The sequence below is a fragment of the Capsicum annuum genome, chromosome 10, assembly GCF_002878395.1.
Source record: "Capsicum annuum cultivar UCD-10X-F1 chromosome 10, UCD10Xv1.1, whole genome shotgun sequence".
NCBI classification, from domain to species: Eukaryota; Viridiplantae; Streptophyta; class Magnoliopsida; order Solanales; family Solanaceae; genus Capsicum; species Capsicum annuum.
This window is the reverse complement of record NC_061120.1, coordinates 142,429,797-142,455,121: the sequence shown is the minus strand read 5'-3', so window position 1 is coordinate 142,455,121 and position 25,325 is coordinate 142,429,797. Positions and strand designations below refer to the sequence as shown.

Genomic DNA, 25,325 nt, shown 5'->3' with positions numbered 1-25,325 from the left:
CCAACCGGTCTCTTGATAGACTGGTGTACCATTAATAGACTCATTATTATTGGAGTAAGAGTGCCCAACCCAAGTTTTCGATAGATTGAATAGGGCATGAGGTTGATGCTTCCACTAAGGTTACACAAAGATTTTTCAAACTTGTGTGTCCCTATGGTGCAAGGGATTGTAAAGGCCCCAGGATCCTTTTTTTCTTTGCTATATTGCTAGTTATGATAGATCTACACCCACAAGTAATTTATATGGTTTCACTATCAACAAGACTCTTTTTGGACATCGAATTTTTCATAAGCTTAGCGTACCCTGGGATCTCTTGAACTGCCTCTACCAATGATATATTAATTGATAGATTTCTAAGCTTAGCAAGAAATGTTTTAAATTTAACATTGTCCTCTTTATTTTTAAGTCTTTGAGGGAATGGAGGGGGAACCTTCATGGTAGGCATTGGATCACTTTTCACTTCATAATTCTCAACTACCTTCGGGTCTTTCTTTTCATTATCTACTTCTTCATTTAACACCAATACTTTTTTATTCCCTTCTTGAGACTTTAAAGCCTCCTCATTAAAATTATTCAAATGATTCTTCTTCATATTTATTTGTTCAACATTGGTATCTTTTTCAACATGAGGGTTTTACCACTCCTAGTGACAATAGCCAACATTGGGGTATTTTTGGTTTCACAATGGTATCACTAGGAAGACCTCCTTTTTGTCTAGCATTAAGTTGAGTGGAGATTTGCCCAATTTTAGTTTCCAATTGTTTGATCGAGGTAGAGTGTGATTCCATGATTTGGTTGATTTACAAAAATTTGCCTTTCAATTAACAAACCATTTTGTCCGTTCCCTCCACTCTTATCACAATCCTTGCTAACACATCTTCGGTCTTAATTTTTTTGGGATCATAAAGAGGCATATATTGGCCATATTCTCTTTCCTTGTCTCTCTAATCATTGTCTCTATCATGATCATGCTAATTTTGCTCTCTTTCACAATCTGTCCAACCTTGGTTCCCACTTATCCTTTGATAGGCTGTGCGAGAACCCACCGGATAGTTAGCCAAATACCGAATCTCCTCATTAAGCCTCTTGGCCTCTTCTTTGTCATAGCCCTTGGATTCTATGGCATTCACCAATTTTATGGGTGCACCCATCACATATTTTATTAGCAACTCCACTTGCATCATAGGAGGTGGTAGGAGACCCTTTAGAAACCTCAGTGTCTCAGGTATGCCATCCCTAATTTTTCTTTGTGACTTTCTCAAGAAAGTTTGTAGCCACATTATAAGACAACTTCACAAGTAATCCCACCACATCATCCACCACGGTTTGTTTAGTTAATCTAAAGCTCGGTAGAAGATTTGGAGAAGCATCTTCTCTGATACCTCATGGTTGGGACATTTCATGAGCTTACCATTAAATCTCTCCCACACCTTGTATAGAGTCTCTCCATTCAATTGTCGAAAGTTTATGATTTCATCATGCAATTATAGCATTTTGGATGGTAGGAAGTATTGGTCTAAAAATTCAATGGTAAGTTCATCCTATGAAGTAATTGACCCAGCTGAATGAGATCAAAGCCACAATATTGTCTCACTCGTTAAAGAAAATGGGAAGAGGCACAATCAGATGAACTTTTGCGAGATATGTGCAATATCAAAGGGGGCACAAACTTCTACAAAGTTCTTCAAATGCAAATTGGGGTCCTCATGGGCTTGCTCCCCAAAGAGTCCTTTTATTTGAAGAATATGAAACATAATGCTCTTAACATGGAATACTTCGTTCCCTTGATTAGGTGGGATAAGGATGGCACTCGCACGACCAATGTCATGGAGTTTTTTCTCGTCATTAGAGGGACCATTAAAAGTCTGGGCATTACTTGCGTGGTCTCTCATAGTGTCATGGACACTATTGAATTCACCTATAAAAACACAAAAACAACAAAGTAAATCAAAATCACCACGGGTATACCCAAAGATACAACCAACACCGTACAAGTGAAAACTAAGTCTCACTCTCAGATAAGGGCTCTATTTTGATCACACTCACCTATACCATAGTTTGGATATAGGAAGATCATTGTCAATAAAGCTCAACTCACATTGAGATCAAATCCTCAAAGAGTAAGTCTAGTCCTCAAAACTTATCGGTGTTGACGGCTTCTAAGTGTATGCCCATAGTGTAAACAAAGTAAATACATGAATTAAAATGGGGGGGAAATAGTTTGGAAAATTCTTCAATCAAAATCAAATCAAACTACCAACCTAAAGTGAAGTTATAGTTAAGATTTTGATATGGGATACATCTTAGGATTATGTCTTCCTAGGGGCAAATAATGCATGGGTCATGATAATTAAGTGTACATTCTAGTCATCAACTATATGGGTAGGCTAAGTTAGGAATTCTTGAGGCTAGTTTGTCAACAAAACCTCAAGAATATCATCCATGGACCCTTTTGGATACCTTATAGATGTGGCAATTGAATCCACTCAATACCTCAATTGAGCATCCTTATTTCTGGGAAGATGCTCAAGACTTAGCTAATTCTTAACTTACCCTTATTTCTAAGATAGTGAATAGAGGAAAAACTATATCTACTATTGTTCACTATTTCTTTGTAACCCGTATCCCTCTCTCAAGGATGATATAAGTTTCAAAAGTTCACTCACATCTCTCTTTTAAGGATGATGTGAGCTTTATGAATTTGGGGTTTTCACCCATAAATCTATTTTGGAAATTTAGGATTTTCACTTACAAATCCCAACTAAATTAAGAAAGCAATATTGAAACCCACAATCAACGACCAAGGATTTACACTAATAAATCACAACCCGCACATATTTGCACCCTATTTCAATATAATCTCAAGATAAATTGTTTAGCTACTCATAAAGGTAGGGAAAAGAAATATACCAAATTGATTGTTCAATGCTTCCATTAAACTTTGCAATCAAGAGCAATCCAATATCCAACTTCAATTACAACCAAAACTAATTGAATAATTAACCATACTAAATTTCCCTAATTTGGTAAGGTTTACAAAGTCTCCAATTTCAATTTCAAAGTTGATAAATGTCAAATGGAAAAGGGTTTTAGACTTTTAAAGGATTTTGGATTGGCTATATAAATTTATTAAATTTCCCTTAAGCATAACCTTGCATTGCTGTGATCACTGCAACTTGTTCACAATAGTGAACACCACGATCACCTTTAGATCATTGTGATCACAGTCTTTGAACTAGATTGACTGGCTATGATCCCTGCCCTCATAACGTAACTGTGGTAATTGAGACCATTTCCTGCTCACGGTCTTCCAGTTGCACTTCTCTTCTCTTTTTGATCCCTTTTAAGCTTAATTCCACATCTTTCCTTTCCATCACCTGTATACCTGCAAAGTGTGAAAATTAATTTATTCAACTAACAAAGTTGTCTTATTCATACCTTCAAATCATAGTAGTGCGCATAAATTTTGGATTTAAATGAGTGATAAATTCATCACTCATCATCCTTTTAATGATTTTTATGAATATGGATCCAAATGCCACAATGACCCTATAATGATTAAAAAGATTCAAGAAGATTATGATTTAAGAACTGGGAATCAAGACATAAAAATAATGGAAGAGAAGAAAGCAAGGAATAAACATAATGACCCCCAAAATCAGGTAAAATTTTTCATTTGATACATAAGAATTTAATTTAACTTTGTAATACATTTTGTATGTGTACCATTAATACATTATTTTGATACATTTTAACTTGTGGGATTTTGTATGTGTACAACCGATATATTTTTATGGTGTTTTTTTTCTATTAAAAAATCTGGCCAAGGGCCTTTTATTAATAAAGAAAATGTACAGAAAATGGTCTGGCCCAAGGAGATGGCCTAAACCAAGAAAACAAAGACATCAAAAGCAAAAAATTAAGACTATTCTAGAAAGTAAAAAACAATAAAGGAAAATGAAAGATTAGGAAGGTAAGAGGTCTGCTGGCAGCGATGAGCTCAAACAAATCTTCGATAAGCCTCTATCATCAAAATCAGATTCACATACTATGAGCTATGACTAAGATCAAGAGAGCTTCAATTCAATTACACCTCAAGTCACCTAAAACTCTCACCAGGAGTTATGTAATTGTTACTAATAGAGTTAAATTTCAAGCACTCGATATAAACTTTTCCCATGTTTAGGTAAAATCTGAAATTTTTGCTAATTGTAAGATACTAATGTGATACTCATGTTTATTCCTCTACAAAGGACTAATTATCATCGAGATTAATACCACCTTCATATTAGTTTAAACATATGTGGCCTTTTAATATGCTTACAATTAAATTGATGCCAATAATAGTTTGCACATTTGTGGAATTAAAAGAAATTTAACTTTGGATTGTATTTTGAGCCTCCCATAAATGATAATCTATTTGCTTGTAGGAATGGTTGCTTAGATTGCCTTCATAAAATTACCCTTGATTTGGTGTTTTCCTCTTTTGTCTTCTGACCCTTATATGTGGTATCTGCTGCTTATCTAGAATTGTAATGTTCTTTGCTTTCCCAGGTAGCTCCAAGAAAGTGTTAAAGTTTTTTGTACCCAAAAAATAAAACAAAGTTAAAAAATCTGCTAGTGTGTTCTCTTCTCAATAGATGTGTTGGATTTGAATCATGCCTCCTCCAACCAACTCTCTCAGTCTTTTAATAATCACAATAATATTCCAAGGACTTTACCATTCCCTTTTCACCAGTTTAGTTAGAGCGATCAAATCAGTTTTTAGGACTAAAGGTAGAAGTCGATGTTCCACACAGTACCCACAACCTTATTTCATTGGTATTGCTTATACAAATATAGTTTTACCTTTTTGAATTTGTTTACATGATGCCTATTTTATAACCAAATCCCCATTCTAACATAAAATGCAATTGAACAAATCCCCGAGTTCCCTATTGTACCATCAGAGCTGCATTTCTTCCAGCCTTGATTTGGCCTCTTCCACACTACTAAGATAGTATTCAATTGAGACATGTAATTCTGTAAGAATTCCACCAAAAGTGGCCAACTAGTTAGTACTTCCCTCAACCAAGGCTACCTGTTTATAGTTATATGATGTAGATTCATATTTATTTTATGAATAACCCTACTGATTGGTGTTACACCACCGTGGTTTATTCCATTCCTTGTCTTCCATAGTTGCAACACATGGATCCTGGAATATCCTGAAAAATAGGCTTAAGTCTTCTAGTTACCTCTACATCCCACCACTTTAAAAGTGTCTAATAAACACTATACAAAAGAATCCTCAATCCCTGCACCTACTACATAATAATTCCATATCCTAGCTGTAGCTTCACTTGAGATAAAAAGGCGATGGACAGTTTCTAGAAGAGGACATGAACATCATTTACATCTAGAAACTAAGTTAATCCCACATCTTTGCAAAATATCATCAACATGGATTTTAATTTCCATAATCTCCCTAAGAAAAAAATAATTTTGAAAGGCACATCTTTACTCCATGTGCACTTCCAATGCTCTTCAATATTTATTCTATGTCTGATCAATTAATTGACACTTGATACTATAAACTTACTCTTTGTGGTGGGCATCCACCAAAGTATATACCAAGGTGAAGCCTTCTTACTAATTTTGATGTTTTCTATAGTGCATTATTTAATGTCTCCAGTTAAAACACCTTGCATTTCTGAGCATCCCATCTGTACTCTATCATACATGAATTTGTATCTTCATCTTCTTATTGATCTTAAGTCAGGTTCCACCACATGATTCAAAGCCCCTAATTTTGCCCCGTTATCAAGCCACATGCTTGAGGATCCAACAATTGATTTCCACTATATTTTTTACTCAATAGAATCTCTAGCTTCTAGCATCTTCCTCCATGCCCAAGACACACTTTTCCACTGCACCACTGTTGGAATAAGTTTCTTACAATACTTAATCCACATATAATCAGTCCACAGTGATCCAGATATTCTGAACAACTTCCATAACTTTGTAAAAATAGCTTTAGAGATGTCAAAGAGATCTCTAAATGCCACCCCATCTCCTTCTTTTGGAAAACATATCTTGTCCCATGCTACCTAGTGTTTACTTTTTCCTTGCTCTTTGGTACTTCATAGAAACCCATCGAAGATTTTAGGAAGTTCATACAAGATGAACTTAGGTGCCACCACTGCTGAAAACAAGTAGAGAGGAATAATCTATAGTACACTATTAATTAATACAACCTTCCCACAAAAGATAATAGCTTCTCCTTCCAATTCTGAAGTCCGTCTTTTCATCTTTCTAATCAAGTGATTATAGTAGGCCTTTCTTTTACTTATATGTGTAAGTGGGAAACCTAATTACTGAAAATAAAAATGACCCTACTTAAAGTCAATGATGCTATTTACCTCATTCATCAATAAACAAACTACCTTTTTATACATACAGAATTAGCTATCGTGTCTATATATTATTTGCCCTAAGATTTTGTGATAATTATTCACCACTTTCATGACTAGGTCTAAAAATAGTTTATCAGTAGAAGTAAAAATAATTGTATCATCTACATAAGCAAGATGATTCAAGTTCTTACTCTATTTGGGCAACCAATAACCTTTATACATTCCATCTTTAAACAATGCATTTAGGGCTTTAGATAAGACTTCTGTAGTAAGCATGAAAAGTACAAGTGACAAGGGATCACCTTATTTTAAGCTATAGTAGAGCGACATAATTCAGAGGACTACCCACTAATAATATAGAGTACCAATTATTTTCTACCACCCTCCATATCAAATCAATGAAAGTTTCTACAAAGCCCATTTTTCTCATCAATCATCATCCTAGTCAAGTATAACCATGAAACTCTATCATAGGCCTTAGACATATCTAGCTTTAGAAAAACATTAGATGGTTTTTACCTATGTCTAATAGCTGAGATAATCTCCTGGGTCAGCAGGACACTTTCAATGATGCTTCTTCCTTTGAAAAAGCTTGACTATGTAATGACCTGAATTTGTGATTTTCTTTTAGTTTTTATATGTTTTGATCATTTTTTAATTTTCCATAGTTGCTACATGTTGGTTTTAAGGTTTGGAGATTGGTTGGTACGATTCTTAATATGATTGGAAATGATTTATCTATTTCGTGGGTTTTAGAGGCTTGAGAAGCCATATAGTTGACCTCGATCAACATTTGTTGTTCTAGTTGTCAAATGGCAAAACAGACTATGCTAGTTGTTCTAAATTATAAAATTTGGGTTAGTAGTGGGGTTGGTTTAATTTTAGGACTTTTATGTCTCATTTCAACCCTTCATTTATGTCACAACCTGAGGTTATCCCCTAGTCGCGACATGATGCTCAAGGCCACAAGTAACCCCAAGCAAACCCATGATGTGGTACCTGGTGTGAGCATCAAATAAAATAATACTAAAACATTATGTGTGGAAGATAAACTAATAAACTACTGGTAAGATAGAATACTGAAAAACAATACCACATGTCCGAACTACTAATAAAGAAACTGAAATACAAGTCTGAATATTTGAACACCTAGTTTGAACATCTGAAAGCCTCTAAGACATAAGGAGTTGATAGGAAAATTCCCCAAGTAACCCTAACTAACTGACATGAAATAAAATACTATTAATAACTGAAATCATGTCATCCTCGATGGATGAGGATGCACCACAACTATTGCTGCGTGATACTGAGCTGACTAAGAGCGGTTGGAAAATTAAGCATCCGAACCTATGTTATAAGAAAATATAACGCAAAAAAAGAGTATGTGATTAGTACTTTGAATGTATTGGTACGTGGGATAGGGACTAACTAAAATACATAGGGATACTGAACATGAATACATGAACATGTAAAACTGAGAATGCAAGACCAAGTGAAGAATGTACCAAAGTAATATGTAAGACTGACTGACTGTATAACTAGTAATCTGATTACTTGGTCAAGCAAACCTAAACTGAAATAAACTGAGTACTAATTGAAATTGTGGGATATATTATGTAACCAAAAATCCCCAATTTGAGATAATCGGGGTCCAAATGTAACCCTAGTTGAAAAGGTGTTAATACCTTACAATGGGTACAGACACTGGCTGTGTGGATCCACTAAACTGGTATCCCAAAGGACTAGGGAATCAGTCCTCTGCTGGTGGGTGACCCCTAAAAGAATGTCATTCCTCTACTAGCTGGTGAAATCTCATAACCTACGCTGCCTATGTACTTTTGGAACATAGGGATTATTACTAAAGGTATCAGTCCTCTACTAGCAGGTGAACCTTTATCTCTAGGTTTGCTCATTGCTAAATCATACTCTTAACTGAACTTACACTTGTATTGATTACCGTTAACTGAACTCATAACTGCTAGTGCTCAACATGGTCATAGCAGAACTGAGTATGATATTAGAATTCATGATTTAACTGACTTAGTATTTGAAAATATGAAACATGAGTAAATACATAGGTATCAAGTGTTCATAACCCTCCAGTACTGAATGATACTAAAATATGACAACATCACTTAAAACATTGGTAAAAAGTCATAATTTAGAGACCCAAAAGATAATACATTTCAACGAACAACTGAGATAAATAAAATTGAACACAGGGAGGTGTTAAACTTAGGAGGATAACATGTTCACATGGTTTAATTCATAACTAGATAAACTAACATGGTATTGACTAAACATGACATGGGCGTTTGGAACTTAAATCATATAGGAGCATCATTCACGTCGAATGATTATTATCATGGCTTGAATGTAAAATACTAAGGAAACATGGATAAATTGCATATTTAACATTGAATTTGATTATTAAAGAGAAAAAAAATTCATAATTGAACAAAAAGGGATTTTGGGAATCAATGGGTTGAAGGAACCCATTGATAAATACCCCACATACCTCAATTGGTTGAATTATTGAAGAAAAACTTGAAATTAGAACTAGAATGCTTGAATTCTTGGAAAGAAAACTTGAATTTTGTTCTTGGGGAAAGGGGAAGGGTTTGTACGTACGAAAACTGATGGTATTGGGGAATTTTATGCCCATCTTAAGGTTTTAATTCATCACTTTGGTGCTTGAGATTAGGGGAAAGACTAAAATGTCCCCTTGAACTTTAACTAAAACTATAGGAAAATACAACCTCTGTGGCATAGAGGCTATCACGGAGACTAACCTCCGTGTCATGAAACTTATCACAAAGGTCCAGCCTCCATGTCATAGAGGTTATCTATAGGCTAACCTCTGCGACACGCTAATATCATGGATGATTGCTGCCTCCAAGGTCCAAAATCACTCGAACCTCTTTCAAAAATTTTAAAACTCTTTTGGGACACCCTTTTAATATCCCTTAACATAATTCAACTTAAAAATCACTATTTCAGATTCAGGACGACCAAAAATAAAATCCTTGAAATCTTTGGGTTTAAAATTGTTAAGTCTTTTAGTACTTAGGGTAAAATTCATGCTTTGGACCCCTTAAACATGAACCTAAGAGCTGAAATACGTCCAATATTTTATGGGGTGTTAAAATTTCTCCCCTTTGGGATCACTCATCCTCGAATAAAGTTATCTGAGCTGAGATACAAAGAAAATTGAGATGAATGCTTATGAGCTAAATCATGATTCAATAACTGCGTCTGAAGCACGATTTATAGACTAAACTGAATTCATGAATGCATGCAATGATTCGAGGATGGTTATATAGCTAAAATAAAGAATAAGAGAGTCAATTTAACAGAAACATTACCTCAAGATGAATATGAATTCATAGAGAAAATATGGAGATACTGAAATTCAAGAGGGGGTGGATTGAAATTTTTTGTGAGTCGACTATTGACCCCTCACAGTCGACTTGCCTGTAGATTAGTACACTTAATAAAAAGGATTAGATTTGAAATAAACAAGCAAGTAAATAATTGAATTTAAAGTAAAGATACGAAGATTTATTTTGGTTTGGAACACCAATGTGGTGCCTACTTCCAGTACCCTTGGGTTTTAATGTTTCCTTAAATCTTTTCAATGTTGGACTCGAGTACAATGATGAGAAACAACTTTCGAAGACTTATTTTGTTCTTCATATCATGTGACACAACTTTAGTTCATATTACAAAGTTGAATCGATCTTATTCTTTATATAACAATTGTAAACTAAGGATTACAAAGCTTTGTGGGACTAAGATTAAGACACTTTGAGATTTCTCCTTGAAGTTGCGTGGGTACTTCAGCCTTTAGTCTTTTTTCTTTTTATAGTCTCCAGCTTCTTCGGTCTTTGTAAGAAAACCCAAGAGATTTCTTCTCAATCAAGGATTTAAATCGATTCCTTGATAGAAGGATGGAACCATAAGGTATGTCCATATCAGATATGTCCATACGTGGTGAAACTTCCACAGCTATACATGTCTATATCAGATATGTCCATGTGGCCTTCTTTCCTTCTGCTTTTAGTCTTTTCCATAATTCTTAGATGCCATAGATCTCCATGATTCAATGTTCTTCCATTTTTAGAGCCGACTCTCTTGCTTTCATTCTAAATTAGCTTTCTTTGATCCCCATATTTTTGTGCGAGATATCCTTCTATCTTTAGCGATATTTCAATATCCTATAAATGTCCACTCATTAGGTTTTCATTATTAAAACTTAAATATAACAGTCCAACAATTTCCCTATTTTTGATAATGTCAAATGATTATTTAAACACCAGTTGACTTCTTTGTCTGTCATGGTAGTCGAATTACTCCCCTTAACTTATAGCCACTTTTTCTGTTCCTTTATTAGTCGATTCTTATTCAACGTCAATCAACTTGCTCCCCTTGAATTATAGGCTTTTATGATGTTCCTTTATTTCCCCCCTTTTGGAATTATAAAAAAGAACAACAGAGAAGAAAAAGAGCAATAGACATATGGCAGAAATGCAATCAATTAACTAATAAGTACTCAACAAAATAAAGAGTATGGAAGATAGTGTGTTAAAAAATATCTTACAACCCAACAAAAACAAGGCACATGACCTCTTTTTGAATCAAAAAGTCATCATTCACCGCTTTTTCAGGAAGTATGTCAGGGTATTGTGCATATTATGACAGAATGTATCATATGATTTTTCAAGATTTTTGAAGAAGGGGGAGTAGGAGTTCTGAACAGAAATAACTAGATCATCATTAGAGGAGTGGAATTGGGACTTGAGTGAATCCATGCGGTTGAACACTCGAGTAAACAACTTGATACCCTTCTATTTGAATTCGTTAAGAGCCAACCTGGCCATGCCTATGACTGTGCTGGTGCTCTTCCCAAGGTGTAAAAGTTTGGAAGTCGACTCATGCAGTAGCATGGAACCTTCCTCAACGGCTTTGAAGCGATCCTTAATTTCCTCCAGTTTCTTCAAGATGCTAATCATGGGGATAGAAATAGGCTTGCTTACCTTGGGGTGTTATGACTTTTCCCGGGAAAAATCCTTTTTGCACCATTCTTATTCAACCAAAACATAGCCCATACTGGCAAATGTCTTAGTGTCATAATATAATACCCCAAACTTTTCTTAGTTTTGTTTATATCTTAGTGTGTCAAGGGTTAACTTTAAAAGCGAATAACTCTTAACATATGTAAATCTGATACCCGATTGAGAAGTTATGGCACTTTTAGTAAGAAGCAGTAGTTCACCGCGATTACGCTGCATCGGGAAGAACCCTAAAATCCAACTCATCTCTTTCCAGTAGCTCACCATGATTGGCCAGATTCACGCTAGAAACTATGGTGGACCAGATGCCGTGTCGCGTTGGAGTGCAATTTTGCACTTGTCCTTTTCCAGTAAGCATCACGATAATGCCGCGTCACGGTGAACTGTAAATTCGCACTCGTTCTTTTTCTAGTGAAGCAACGCGATAGTACCGTATCGCACCATAGTGTAAAATGGCACTTATCCCTTTTCTAGTAAGCCACTTCAATGGCGTCCATCGCACCGCAGTGCAAAATCGAGACTCCAGTTTTAAACTTAAAATTTCAAGGGGTAATTTAGTATTTTCCCAAGCTCCCAAATCATGAAAAATAAGAGATTAAACCTATTATAAGCCTAATACACTCATTATTCATCAAATTACACTCAAAGAAACCCTAGAGCTTCAAATTTTAAACCTCAAGAAATTAAAATTCCACCATTCTTTTTTCCAAGATAACCCAAAATTCAAGGTTCCCAATTTAAGATCTTTAAGAAACAATCTTCAAGAGCATAAATAGGAATTCAAAGTTCAAGCTTCTTCATCTATTTATCTATCATGGTATGTGGGGTTATGATCAAGGATAATCCTTTCATCCTTGTGCCCACAACTAGTTTTAAAGTTGAATTTTATATAAAATCATATGAATTTCAATTTAGGGTTTATACCCACTTATCACTATTTGAAGATTATGATGTTACAAGTAGTTTAGATGTTGAATTGCATGTCTACATTAGTATTTTTATACGTGTGACTTTATTTTCTAGATTTAGAATTGAATTATCAAGATTTTCATTTTTAAGCATGAACCTTATAATGATTTGACATGAATTTGATGCATGAGTGACTAAGCCCTAGTTTGAATATTGATATTTCAAGAATGACTATACTTTAAGAACCCTATAATTAGTTTATTTTAAGATTTTGAACAAGATTTGATCTTTTGATCTAAACTTAGTTATGGAATCCACTTTACGGTGTCAATTACAGTTTAAATTAAACAAATACACAATTAGTTTTCATTATAAACCCTTATACTAGTTTTAAAGTAGATTTTCTATAGAATGAACATATATATTAAAGCGAGTAGTATTTAGAACCGAGTTGGGTATGTTCACATACTGCAGAACTATGAGTCAACGTAGGTTAAGATTATTATATTATTACCTTTAATATAAATGAAAGGTTCAGATTGTGATCAGTTAGATCAGGTTATACTCCATGGCAAGAATATGACACCTCTCCCCAATATGAGGTTTTCCCATAAGGGAACTAGACATTGGACACTATGATAGCTCACATAATGTATGTTGGTTAGAAGAACCTCCCTATAGAAAAGAGTAATCCTAACAGAAAAACTTTTTGAAACTAAGTGTAAGGCTTACAATTATTTTAGATACTATTTAACAAAAGATATTGGTCATGAGATTTCAACTTTCAGTTTACATATATAAAAATGAGTCCTCTGTGCACTTAGGTAGCATGATTTAAAGATAGAATACAAGTACAACTTTTAGCAACTAAGTGTTATGGCTCACAAGATTTATAAACATGCCTTACTATTAATGATTATGATTCTCAGTTTTCAGTTATTCAAGCTAATATGAGTCATCAACATTTAGCATGCATTCTTTACAAGTTTATATTACCATTGAGGTATTTTTTTACTTATGTATTTACCCCCACATGATTAGTAAATTCTAGTTATTCAATTTTCTAGCTTATTAAAGAAGTTGATTCAGTATTTTTAGTTAGTTGGAGTCCGCTGGGGGTTTGTCCCAGTGGCTCTCTAGTTGTTAGTAATAGAGGCTTGTTAGTCTACTAGTTATAATTCAGATTTCCAATGTTGATTGTCCAGACTTTTGAGTGTAATATCTTCAGATAATTTAAGCTTAGATCAGAAAGACTTTCGTATTTATTTTATGTTTATATTTCTCTATTATGAGTTTCAGATTTAGTAGAAGGCTTACTAGGTTTGCTTGAGGCTACTCATAGTCTTGAGCATTGTGTGACGTATCAGGACCCATTTTCAGGGCGTAACAAACTTGGTATTAGAGCCAAAGGTTATAAGAGCCCTAGGGAGTCAGACAAGCCATGTAACATAGAGTCTTAATCTTTGGTGAGAAGCGTGCCACATTTATGAGCAAGAGGCTACGGGATGTTTTAGGAAATTATCCTTTTATTTCGTGATCTATTGTTCTTATAGTGTGTCTATATGCCTTTAGCTCGTGCTCTTATGTGACAATTGAGTATGCCTCCTCACTGAGCTAATACACGTAGAAATGATAAACAACCACCCTATCTTGCTGACCCTTTAAATGAGAATGTATCCCATGCTGAATTTTAGGCTGCCTTTTAGGTGTTGGACCAAGCTGTGACTGCCAATGTTCAAGGAAACCATCAGGAGATAGTCCCACTTCAGTAGGATGGTGATTTAGCAGCATCAAGAATTCATGATTTCATGAGAATGAATCTACCTGAGTTCTTTGGGTCAAAAATAGGTGAGGACCCACAACTTTACTTAGATGAGGTGAGAAAGATCACCTAGATTATGTATGTTATTAATGAGGAGAGTGTAGATTTGGCATCCTATAGGCTGAAGGATGTGTCGTATGATTGGGTGGTTATGTGGAAGAATAGTAGAGGTCAGAATACTGCTCCTATGAGTTGGGAGGTATTTTAGGAAACATTTCTAGACAAGTTATTTTTGTGTGAATTGAGAGAAGCTAAGGTAGAGGAGTTTTTGAACCTGAGGCAGGGCTCGATGACAATGAAGGAGTACTACCTTAAGTTCAGCCAGTTGTCTAAGTATGCCCCTTACATGATGGCTGACCCTAGGTCGAGTATAAGCAAGTTTGTTACTGAAGTATTTGGTTTGGTAGTCAAGGACTGTAGGACTTCCATGCTTATAGTGGATATGGATCTTTTTAGGCTAATGATTCATGCACAACGTATTAAGGTAGAAAAGTTAAAGAGGAGAGAGAGGACAAATAAGAAGGCTAAAACCAGTCAGTTTGAATATGACCAGAAAATTTTTAGAGAGAGAAATCATTCCCAGTTTCAGAGTTGCTCGTATATGCCAGTGCCATCTTTAGCCAGTTATCCTACCCTAAAGCTAGGCAGGAGAAGTGGGGTAAGCCTTTTATGTCCAAATCTAAGAATAGTGTGAGTGGAAAACCCAGTTATCCTTCATATGCTAAGTGTGGTAAGAATCATATAGGTGAGTGTTTTTTGGTACATAAAAGTTGTTATGGTTGTGGTAAGTTGGGACATGGAATGAAAGAGTGTCTGCATGCTAAGAAAGGAAACAAAGATGTTCATCCCAAGACACAGGCTACTAGCACACCAGCTTCTCTAGGTTGCCAAGCCCCTCCCCAGGGCGTATCATCCAGTACTGGTGGCTGTCAGAACCATAATCGGTTTTATACTTTACCATCCCATCAGGAGAAGGAGAGTTCACTAGATGTTATTACTGGTATGCTTCATTTCTTTAATCTTGATGTTTATGTGTTATTAAACCTGGGGTTGAATCTCTCTTATGTGACCCTGTTAGTTGTAGTAAGTTTTGGGGCAGGACATGAAAAACTCCCTAAGCCCTTCTTAGTTTCCACCCCGGTGGGTGAGTCAGTTGTTGCTAAATGAGTCTATAGAAAGTGTCTTATCACTGTCTTTCATAAGATCATATTATCAGACTTAATAGAGTTAGGCATGGTTGATTTTGACATTATTCTTGGTATGGATTGGCTCCATTCCTATTATGCATCTATAGATTGTCGCACTCGAGTAGTGAATTTTATGTTTCCTGATGAGCCAACTTTTGAGTGGCAAGGTAATTTAGTGTCTCCCAAGAGTCATTTTATATCCTATCTTAAAGCCAGAAAGTTGATATCAAAAGGGTGTATCTATCATCTAGTTTGAGTCAAAGACACTAAGTTTAAGGCTCCAATAGTTCAGTCTGCGTAGTGAATGAGTTTCCTGAAGTTTTTCTGAAAGATTTGCCAGGGGTACCTCCCGATAGGGAAATAGAATTCAGTATTTTCCTTCTCCCAGATACTCAGCCCATTTCCATTCCTGCATATCTTATGGCTCCAGTTGAGCTTAAGAAGTTAAAAGAGTAGCTTAAATACCTCTTATATAAAGGTTTCATAACGCCCAATGTCTCTCAATGGGGCACTCCAGTCCTATTCGTGCGAAAGAAAGATGCTTCTTTGCGAATGTGCATTGAATATCGTCAGCTGAATAAAGTCTCAATAAAAACAAATATCCTTTTCCTAGGATTATGTAACACCTCGATTTTCTAAACCGAAATGCTACACAATGTTCATAACCCCGAAGGACTACAAGCTAACCCATGACTGATATCTATACCTGTACACTACATAATATAACATGAAAATGTGGAAACATGTATTGAATGGCCATAAGGTTCAAATCAGAATAAACATCTGATAAGACAATGTCTGAAAATGGTATAACAATACCAAAATAAATCTGAAATAACTATCTGACATGCTATAGTCTGAAAAGCCTCTAAAATGTCTGAATAAGGAGTTGATAGGACATGTCCCCAGCTAACTCCATTTAGCAACTGAACTAAAATAGCAAATGAAATAATAATCATATCGTCCTCGAATAAAAAGGACTCACTGCAAACTCTGAACACTGGATGCTACTGCTGATCTGGAGCTCGTGCCTCTGAACCTATGATATAACATAATAGAAAGCACCATAGCACCAATGCATCAGTGCATCTGAATGTACTAAGTATATGAGTGAGGTAGGCTAAAAGGGTTATATGCATGAACAACGCTGCCTAATATGAACGTGAGAATACATGCATGCATATATAACTGTAACTGAACTCATGGAGATACTGACTACTGAGTTTGAATACTGACAACATGAGTGTACTGATACTGAGATACTGAATAGATGAACGACTATTTCTGACAGTTTGAATTATGAAGAACTGGTCTAGTTGACTGTGTCTGATAGTCCTAAAGCTGAATACTGATATCATGAATTCTGATAACTAATATGACTGATACATGAGTTCAGAAAATTGATATAACTAATATAACTGTGATGATCAGCCTAACCGATGTAACTGATACTGAGCGATAGTATCTGAAAGTCTAAGTTATGATGGAACTATTTGAATTCTGTTCTACTCGGAGTAACTAAATCTGAGATCAGTCCTATCTAGCGGGTGATTATGAGTATACTTATAGTAAGAATGATTTGACTTAGTCTGAGATCAGTCCATTCTAGCGGGTGATCTTTAAATCTAATGATTCTGATACTGATTAATCATAGTTTAGATCAGTCCTAGTTAATGGGTGATCTTGAAATCTATTTACAATGATAAACATTGAATGTATCTAACAGTACTAAATCTGTATTACTAAGCTGAGTTGACTTTGTCTGACAGTCCTGAATCTATAACTGAAACTGTGGGATTTGTTCATCTAACCAACATGCCCCAAGCTAAGCTGACTGGGGTCCAATCTCTGCCCTGACTAGAATGGTGTCAGTACCGTGCCACCAGTAAAGACATCTACTGTGGAGTCAGTCCTAATCTAGTGGGTGACTCCTGGGATCAGTCCTATACATATAAATATACTAATGGGTGACCCCTGAGTATGTCAGTCCTATCTAACGGGTGACATCTCATACCTATGCTGGCTACGTAGTTTTGGAACTTAGGGATTGCTTATAAGGATCTCAGTCCTAATCTAGCGGGTGAGTCCCCATACCTAGGCTCACTCGGTGCTGAATCCTACTCCCATATGAAAGACACTAAACTAAATAACTGGGCTAAACTGAATAATTGAACTAATACTGATTAACTAGACTGATACTAGTGGTATTGTTTAGCGAAGCTAAACTAAGTTTACTGGATTCTGATGACTGACGGAATGTACTTAGATCTGAGGACTGGTTGAGAGTACTGAAATTACTGAGATTGACTTTGAATACTGAGGTTATAGATATTATTGAGTACTAAGATCACTAAGATTACTGAACTACTGAGATTACTGGGGTTACAGGATTTTCCTGAGTCACATGACTGACTGAATTCTATAGATCATGGCTTGACTAAGAGTATCCTTAGAAATCCTTAGGCTTGCCCTTGATTTTTCTTGACTAGGGTTTAACCCCTTTGGGAAAGAATGTTCTTGTTCCTGAGGAGATAATCTTGAGAGAAAACCCTAATATTGTGGTTGAAAGCATAATAGGGGGTTTTTGGGATGCTTAACTAAAGAAAAATAGGAAAAATTATGCCTCTTTAGGGTTATAAGTCATGGGAAGTGAAGGGAAAAGACCAAAATACCCTTATGAAAAAAATTTCTAGTTGCTGAAAATAATAGCTGACGACATTTGTGAAAAGGCGTAAAAAATATGACATGCCTTCAAAAATGTCATCATACAGGAGCTGGAATTGATGGTTTCTGCTTAAGTCTGACGATCCTCGTGGTAGGGTATCACAAATGTGGTAAGCTACCATGAATGTCGTCACTTAGGAGCTGGTTTCTGCCTAAGGATGACGACCTTCATGGTAGGGCATCAAAAATATGGTAAGCTACCATGAATTTCATTAAAAAGGATCTGGATTCTGCTTAAGGCTGACGACCTTCGTGGTAGGGCATCACAAATCTGGTAAGCTACCACAAATGTCGTCACACAGGAGCTGGATTCTGCCTAAGGCTAACGACCTTTGTGGTAGGGCATCATAAATATGGTAAGCTACCACGATTGTCATCACACAAGAGATGGATTCTACTTAAGGCTGACGACCTTTGTCGTAGGGCATCACAAATGTGGTAAGCTACCACGAATGTCGTCACACAGTTTCCAGCCTGACATGCTAGAGTAAAATAGGAATAACTCTTTGCTCCGATATCAGATTTAGGAAAAATTAGTATTGTTGGAAAGATAATTCAATTATATATCTTTTGATAGGTCATGATCTCAAAAATTCCAAGTATAATGAGAGATATGCTCGTTTGAAGTTGACTATACCAATATCCTTCTCAAGAATTCAATCGGTAAGGAATGTTTAGATTTGTCTAATAGCTGGGAGTTATTTGAAGCCTTAATATACCTCTAAACTGCTCATAAAACTATAAAATAACCATGATGTACTATGTATGATCTTGGTACATAGCTCTAATATTGGTTGGGATTTTTTGGGGTATTACAATATCTCCCCCTGGAAATATTCGTCCTTGAATGATAACTGCTTGAGAGGGGAGAAATGATAAATTGACGCATATATAGCATGAATGACTGATCATGATTTCAGGGCTGACATGACTTAAAACTGAGCATATCATACTATACATGCATATTTGATGCATGGATAGTTGATTTATGAATGTAGGACTGAGTGTTTAGATAAACTGAGTTTCTCAAACCGAGAATGGATATCTGATGCTTAACTGATAAGTTGAATCTATGCATATCTGATGCATGATTATATGACTGACATGATACATGAATGCATGACTAAAAGTACTGATAAGATGACCACGTATATCTGATGCTTGAATACATGACTGAACTGACTCACGAACATGCGACTGAACATCAATGGTAAAGGCACTAAGATTGAACTAAAACATGAGAACATGATTGATTATGCTATTTGACATATGGACTGAACATTATGAATTGAACTGAACCTCTGAATACTTGACTTACAGCTGAGGTCTAACTTGAAGGTCAACTTATGAGTACTCTCTATTCTAGACTGAATTCGTTATGCAAGGGAAAATTGAAGGATCTAAGGCATGAGAGCATTAAGAGAAAGTGGGGTATCTTTCTCTTGGGATTCTATGTCCCTCTTAGAATGCTTATCTTATGGAGATACTGGGTAATGCATAAGGCATTTATGAACTAGATTATAGCAAAACTTTGGGAGTCTGAAACTAATGTATGATGCATGAGATGAACTGAACTTGCAACTACTAGGCGGTTCTACCTTGAAATGGTTACCTTCTCTGAGATTTTGGATAGCATGAATATCTGCAAGGACGAGAAAACAAGCTATAAAAATCTGACTGATCGATTGCTAAACTAATTTGCTGGCTTTACTAGCTAACTCATACTAAAACATATGCTCGAATAAGAGAAAAAGATCAAACAATGCATACTATAAACATTAAATACTGGTAACATACCCGAATCTTAGTCAGGGAAACTTTCTGGATTAGGATAGGTTTGGAGTGCATAAAGTCTATTCTGACGCTGACCACTATTGGTACCTTGCTGATGCAACTCCTTACCCCCCTGTGCTAGAACTTTGCACTCTCGCATTTTGTGGCCTATATTGCCACACCCAAAGCATACATCACTACCTTCCATATATGCACCTAGATGATTCTTACCACACTCTTTGTATAACGGATAAGTAAGACCTCTATTTTCACTACCCTGGGCCTCAGAGCCTGGCGCTCCATCATAACAGTTATTTCTGGACGTAGTTGCTAGTACACTAGCTGAGGATAGAGTTGGGACTAAAAATTTCTTACTATGTTGAGAATGGTTACCACCCTGTGACTTAGGATGAGCAAAGCTGAAACTACCTGTCCTTGCTCTCTTACTCTATCTTTCTCTTATCCTAATCTTCTGCTCTTCTATCTTATGAGCATGTGTCATAAGTCTGGCTAAAGTCATATCACTATTAAACATGGTAGATCTGTATTCGTTTACCATACTATTATTCACCCCTGACATGAACTTACTTATCTTAGCTCTACCATCTACAACCACATGAGGGGCATATCTGACTAATTGAGTAAACTTGAAAGAATACTCCTTTACCATCATACTTCCCTACCAGAAGTTGATGAACTCTAGTACCTTAGCTTCTCTAAGATCTAGCGAAAAGAATCTATCAAGGAAAGCAAAGGCAAACTCCCATTCTATAGGGCTTGCATCATCTAACTTTTCTGACTTCCACTGCTTGTAGCAAGTATGAGCAACATCCTGTAATTGGTATACGGTTAACTCAGCACTCTGAACAATAGTAACCCCCATAGCATCTGTCACCTTTTGAACCTAATCTAGGAATTTCTGCGGGTCCTCATCTGACTTAGACCTTGTGAAGGAAGGAGGATTCATTCGGGTGAAGTCCCAAATTCTAGCTGCAGCTGAATTGGCCACTGGGTTGGCCAGAATGATAGCTGGTCATTAATTCTGGGCAGCAACTGATTGAGAAAGAGTGGTGAATGCGGCCCTGAACTCCACATGAGAAACATGATCGCCCAAAGGGTCTTCGAGCTAAGGGGCTGACTGATTCCCATTTCTTCTTTTAGGAGGCATATCTGTAGAGAAAAGGGAGAAATGGATTAGACTGAGATTATGCTTACTGGTATGACATGAATACTAAAAGAAGGAAGACTATTCGTAAAACATCTCATAGCCTCCTGGACATAAGTGTGGTGCACAACATACGTATGTACAAGAATCTACTAGATGCGACTTTCAGACTTCCTAGGACTCTATTGAACCTTAGTAGCTGATACCAAGTTTGTAACACCCTGATTTTCTGAACCAGAATGCTACACGGTGGTCATGACCCCGAAGGACCACAAGCTAACACATGACTGATATCTATACCTGTACATTGCATAATATAACATGAAAATGCGGTAACATGTACTGAATGGCCATAAGGTTCAAATCTGAATAAACACCTAATAAGACAATGTCTAAAAATGGTATAATAATACCAAAATAAATCTTAAATAACTATCTGACATGCTATAGTCTGGAAAACCTCTAAACTTTCTGAATAAGGAGTTAATGGGATACGTCCCCAACTAACTCCATCTAGCAACTGCACTAAAACAATAAATAAAGTAATAATCATATCATCCTCGAATGTAAAGGACTCACTGCAAACTCTGAACACTGGAATGCTACTGCTGATCTGAAGCTCGTGTCTCTGAACCTATGGTGTAACATAAGAGAAATCACCATAGCACAAATGTGTTAGTATGTCTGAATATATGAGTATATGAGTGAGGTAGGATAAATGCAAAGGGTTATATGCATGAACAACGCTGACTAATATGAATGTGAGAATACATACAGGCATACATAACTGTAACTTAACTCATGGAGATACTGACTATTGAGTCTGAATACTGAAAACATGAGTGTACTGATACTGATATACTAAATAGATGAACGACTATTTTTGATAGTTTGAATTATGAAGAACTGGTCTGGTTGACTGTGTCTGATAGTCCTGAAGCTAAATAATGATATCATGAATTTTGATAACTGATATGACTAATACATGAGTTCAAAAAACTAATATAACTGATATAACTATAATGATCGACCTAACTGATGCAACTGATACTGAGCGGCTGTATCTGACAGTCTAAGTTCTGATGAAATTATCTAAGTTCTAGTTTGTAACACCCTAATTTTCTGAATCAAAATACTACATAGTGCTCATGACCCTGAAGAACCACAAGATAACCTATGACTGATATCTATACCTGTACACTGGATAATATAACATGAAAATATGGAAAAATGTATTGAATGGCCATAAGGTTCAAATCTGACTAAACATCTGATAAGATAATGTCTGAAAATTGTATAACAATACCAAAACAAATTTGAAATAACCGTCTGATATGCTATAGTCTGAAAAGACTCTAAACTGTCTAAATAAAGAGTTGATGGGACATGTCCCCAATTAACTCCATCTAGCAATTGAACTAAAACATCAAATAAAGCAATAATTGTATCGTCCTCGAATGAAAAGGACTCACTGCAAACTCTGAGCACTGGAATGCTACTGCTAATCTGGAGCTCATGTGTCTGAACCTATGGTGTAACATAAAAGAAAGCACCATAGTGCAAATACGTTAGTACGTCTGAATATACTGAGTATACGAGTGAGGTAGGCTAAATGCAAAGGGTTATATGCATGAACAATGCTGACTAATATGAATGTGAGAATACATACAGACATACATAACTGTAACTGAACTCGTGGAGATACTGACTACTGAGTTTGAATACTGACAATATGAGTGTACTGATACTGAGATACTGAATAGATGAATGACTATTTCTTACAGTTTGAATTGTGAAGAACTGATCTGTTTGACTGTGTCTAACAGTCCTGAAGCTAAATACTGATATCATGAATTTTGATAACTGATATGACTGATACATGAGTTCAGAAAACTGATATAACTGTGATGATCAGCCTAATCGATGTAACTGATACTGAGCGACTATATCTGGCAGTCTAACTTCTGATGGAATTATATGAGTTCTAGTTTATAACATCCTAATTTTCTGAATCGGAATACTACACGTTGCTCATGACCCCGAAGGACCACAAGCTAACCCATAACTGATATCTATACCTATTCACTGGATAATATAACATAAAAATGTGGAAACATATATTGAATGGCCATAAGGTTCAAATCTGAATAAATATTTGATAAGATAATGTCTGAAAATGGTATAATAATACCAAAATAAATCTTAAATAACTATCTGACATGCTATAGTCTGGAAAGCCTCTAAACTGTCTGAATAAAGAGTTGATTGGGCATGTCCCCAAGTAACTCCATCTAGCAACTGAACTAAAATAGTAAATAAAGCAATAATCATATTGTCCTCAAATGAAAAGGACTTACTGCAAACTCTAAACACTGGAATGCTACTGTTGATCTGGAGCTCGTGCCTCTGAACCTATAGTGTAACATAAGAGAAAACACCATAGCAAAAATATGTCAGTACGTCTGAATGTACTGAGTATACGAGTGAGGTAGGCTAAATACAAAGGGTTATATGCATGAACAATGCTGACTAATATGAACGTGAGAATACATACATGCATACATAACTGTAACTGAACTCGTAGAGATATTGACTACTGAGACTGAATACTGACAACATGAGTGTACTGATACTGAGATACTGAATAGATGAATGACTATTTTTGATAGTTCGAAATATAAAGAACTGGTCTGGTTGACTATGTCTGACAGTCCTAAAGCTGAATACTGATATCATGAATTTTGATAATTGATATGACTATACATGAGTTCAAAAAATAGATATAACTGATATAACTGTGATGATTGGCCTAACCGATATAACTGATACTGAGGGACTATATCTGACAGTCTAAGTTCTGATGGAACTATCTGAGTTTTGTTCTACTTGGAGTAACTAAATCTGAGATCAGTCCTATCTAGCGGATGATCATGAGTATACTGATAATAAGGATAATTTGACTTATTCTGAGATCAGTCCTATCTAACGGATGATCTTTAAATGTAATAATTCTGATACTGATTAGTCATAGTTGAGATCAGTCCTAGCTAATGGGTGATCTTGAAGTCTATTTACAATGATAAGCATTGACTGTATCTAACAGTATTGAATCTGTACTACTAAGTTGAGTTGACTGTGTCTGATAGTCCTGAATCTATAACTAAAACTGTGGGATGTGTTCATTTAACCGACATGCCCCAAGCTAAGCTAACTGGGGTCCAATCTCTTCCCTGACTGGAAGGGTGTCAGTACCGCACCACCAATAAAGACATCTGCTGTGGAGTCAGTCCTAATCTAGTGGGTGACTCCTGGGATCAGTCACATAAATACAAATGTGCTAACGGGTGACCCTTGAGTATGTTAGTCCTATCTAACGGGTGACATCTCGTACCTACGCTGGCTACGTAGTTTTGGAACTTAGGGATCGCTTCTAAGGATCTCAGTCCTAATCTAGTGGGTGAGTCCCCATTTCTAGGTTCACTCGATGCTGAATCCTACTCTTATCTAAAAGACATTGAACTAAATAACTGGGCTGAACTGAATAACTGAATTGATACTGATTAACTAGACTGATACCAGTGGTATTATTTAGGGGAGCTAAACTAAGTTTACTGGATTCCGATGACTGACAGAATGTTTTGAGTTCTGAAGACTGGTTGAGAGTACTAAAATTACTGAGATTGACTTTGAATATTGAGGTTACAGATATTACTGAGTACTGAGATTACCGAGATTACTGAACTACTGAGATTACTGGGGTTACTGGATTTTTCTGAGTCATATGACTAACTAAATTCTATAGATCATGGGTTGACTAAGAGTATCATGATAACATGACATGGCTTTAGGCACATAGCTATATTTTTAGGTATGAATACCCCCAGGACTCGATGGAAGGAAACTGACACAACATGACTGACTTGATCATAAGACTGGAGTCCACAATTCACATTGTCATAAGTAGGGGATATTATACTTCATGTAGTTCTTCAACATCTTAAGCATGGCAGGGAGTGCATGGATATATTTCATGTACATATAGTATATCTCCATTATCATACATGCTTCATACCACAACAATAGCAATACATCAATAGCATAGAATTTATTGAAGTACATAGCTAACATGGACTTGTCATTAGATATCATGGAACCATGTAAACATGAATTTCTAGCATCCTAAGCATTTTATCAAACACCTTGTATGCATAATATTGAGCATAGGTGTACTTAACAAATTTAGAAATCTTGAACCACCTAAATTCATGGGTTTCCAAC

At 36.0% G+C, this 25,325-nt stretch overlaps 1 non-coding gene across 1 annotated transcript; it reads left to right on the top strand.

Moving 5' to 3' along the window:
- Positions 1-1,380: 1,380 nt before the first annotated feature.
- On the top strand, positions 1,381-1,486 carry LOC124888321. The gene has a single exon (XR_007046448.1). It is a non-coding gene; the product is annotated as a small nucleolar RNA R71 (small nucleolar RNA).
- Positions 1,487-25,325: the final 23,839 nt, after the last annotated feature.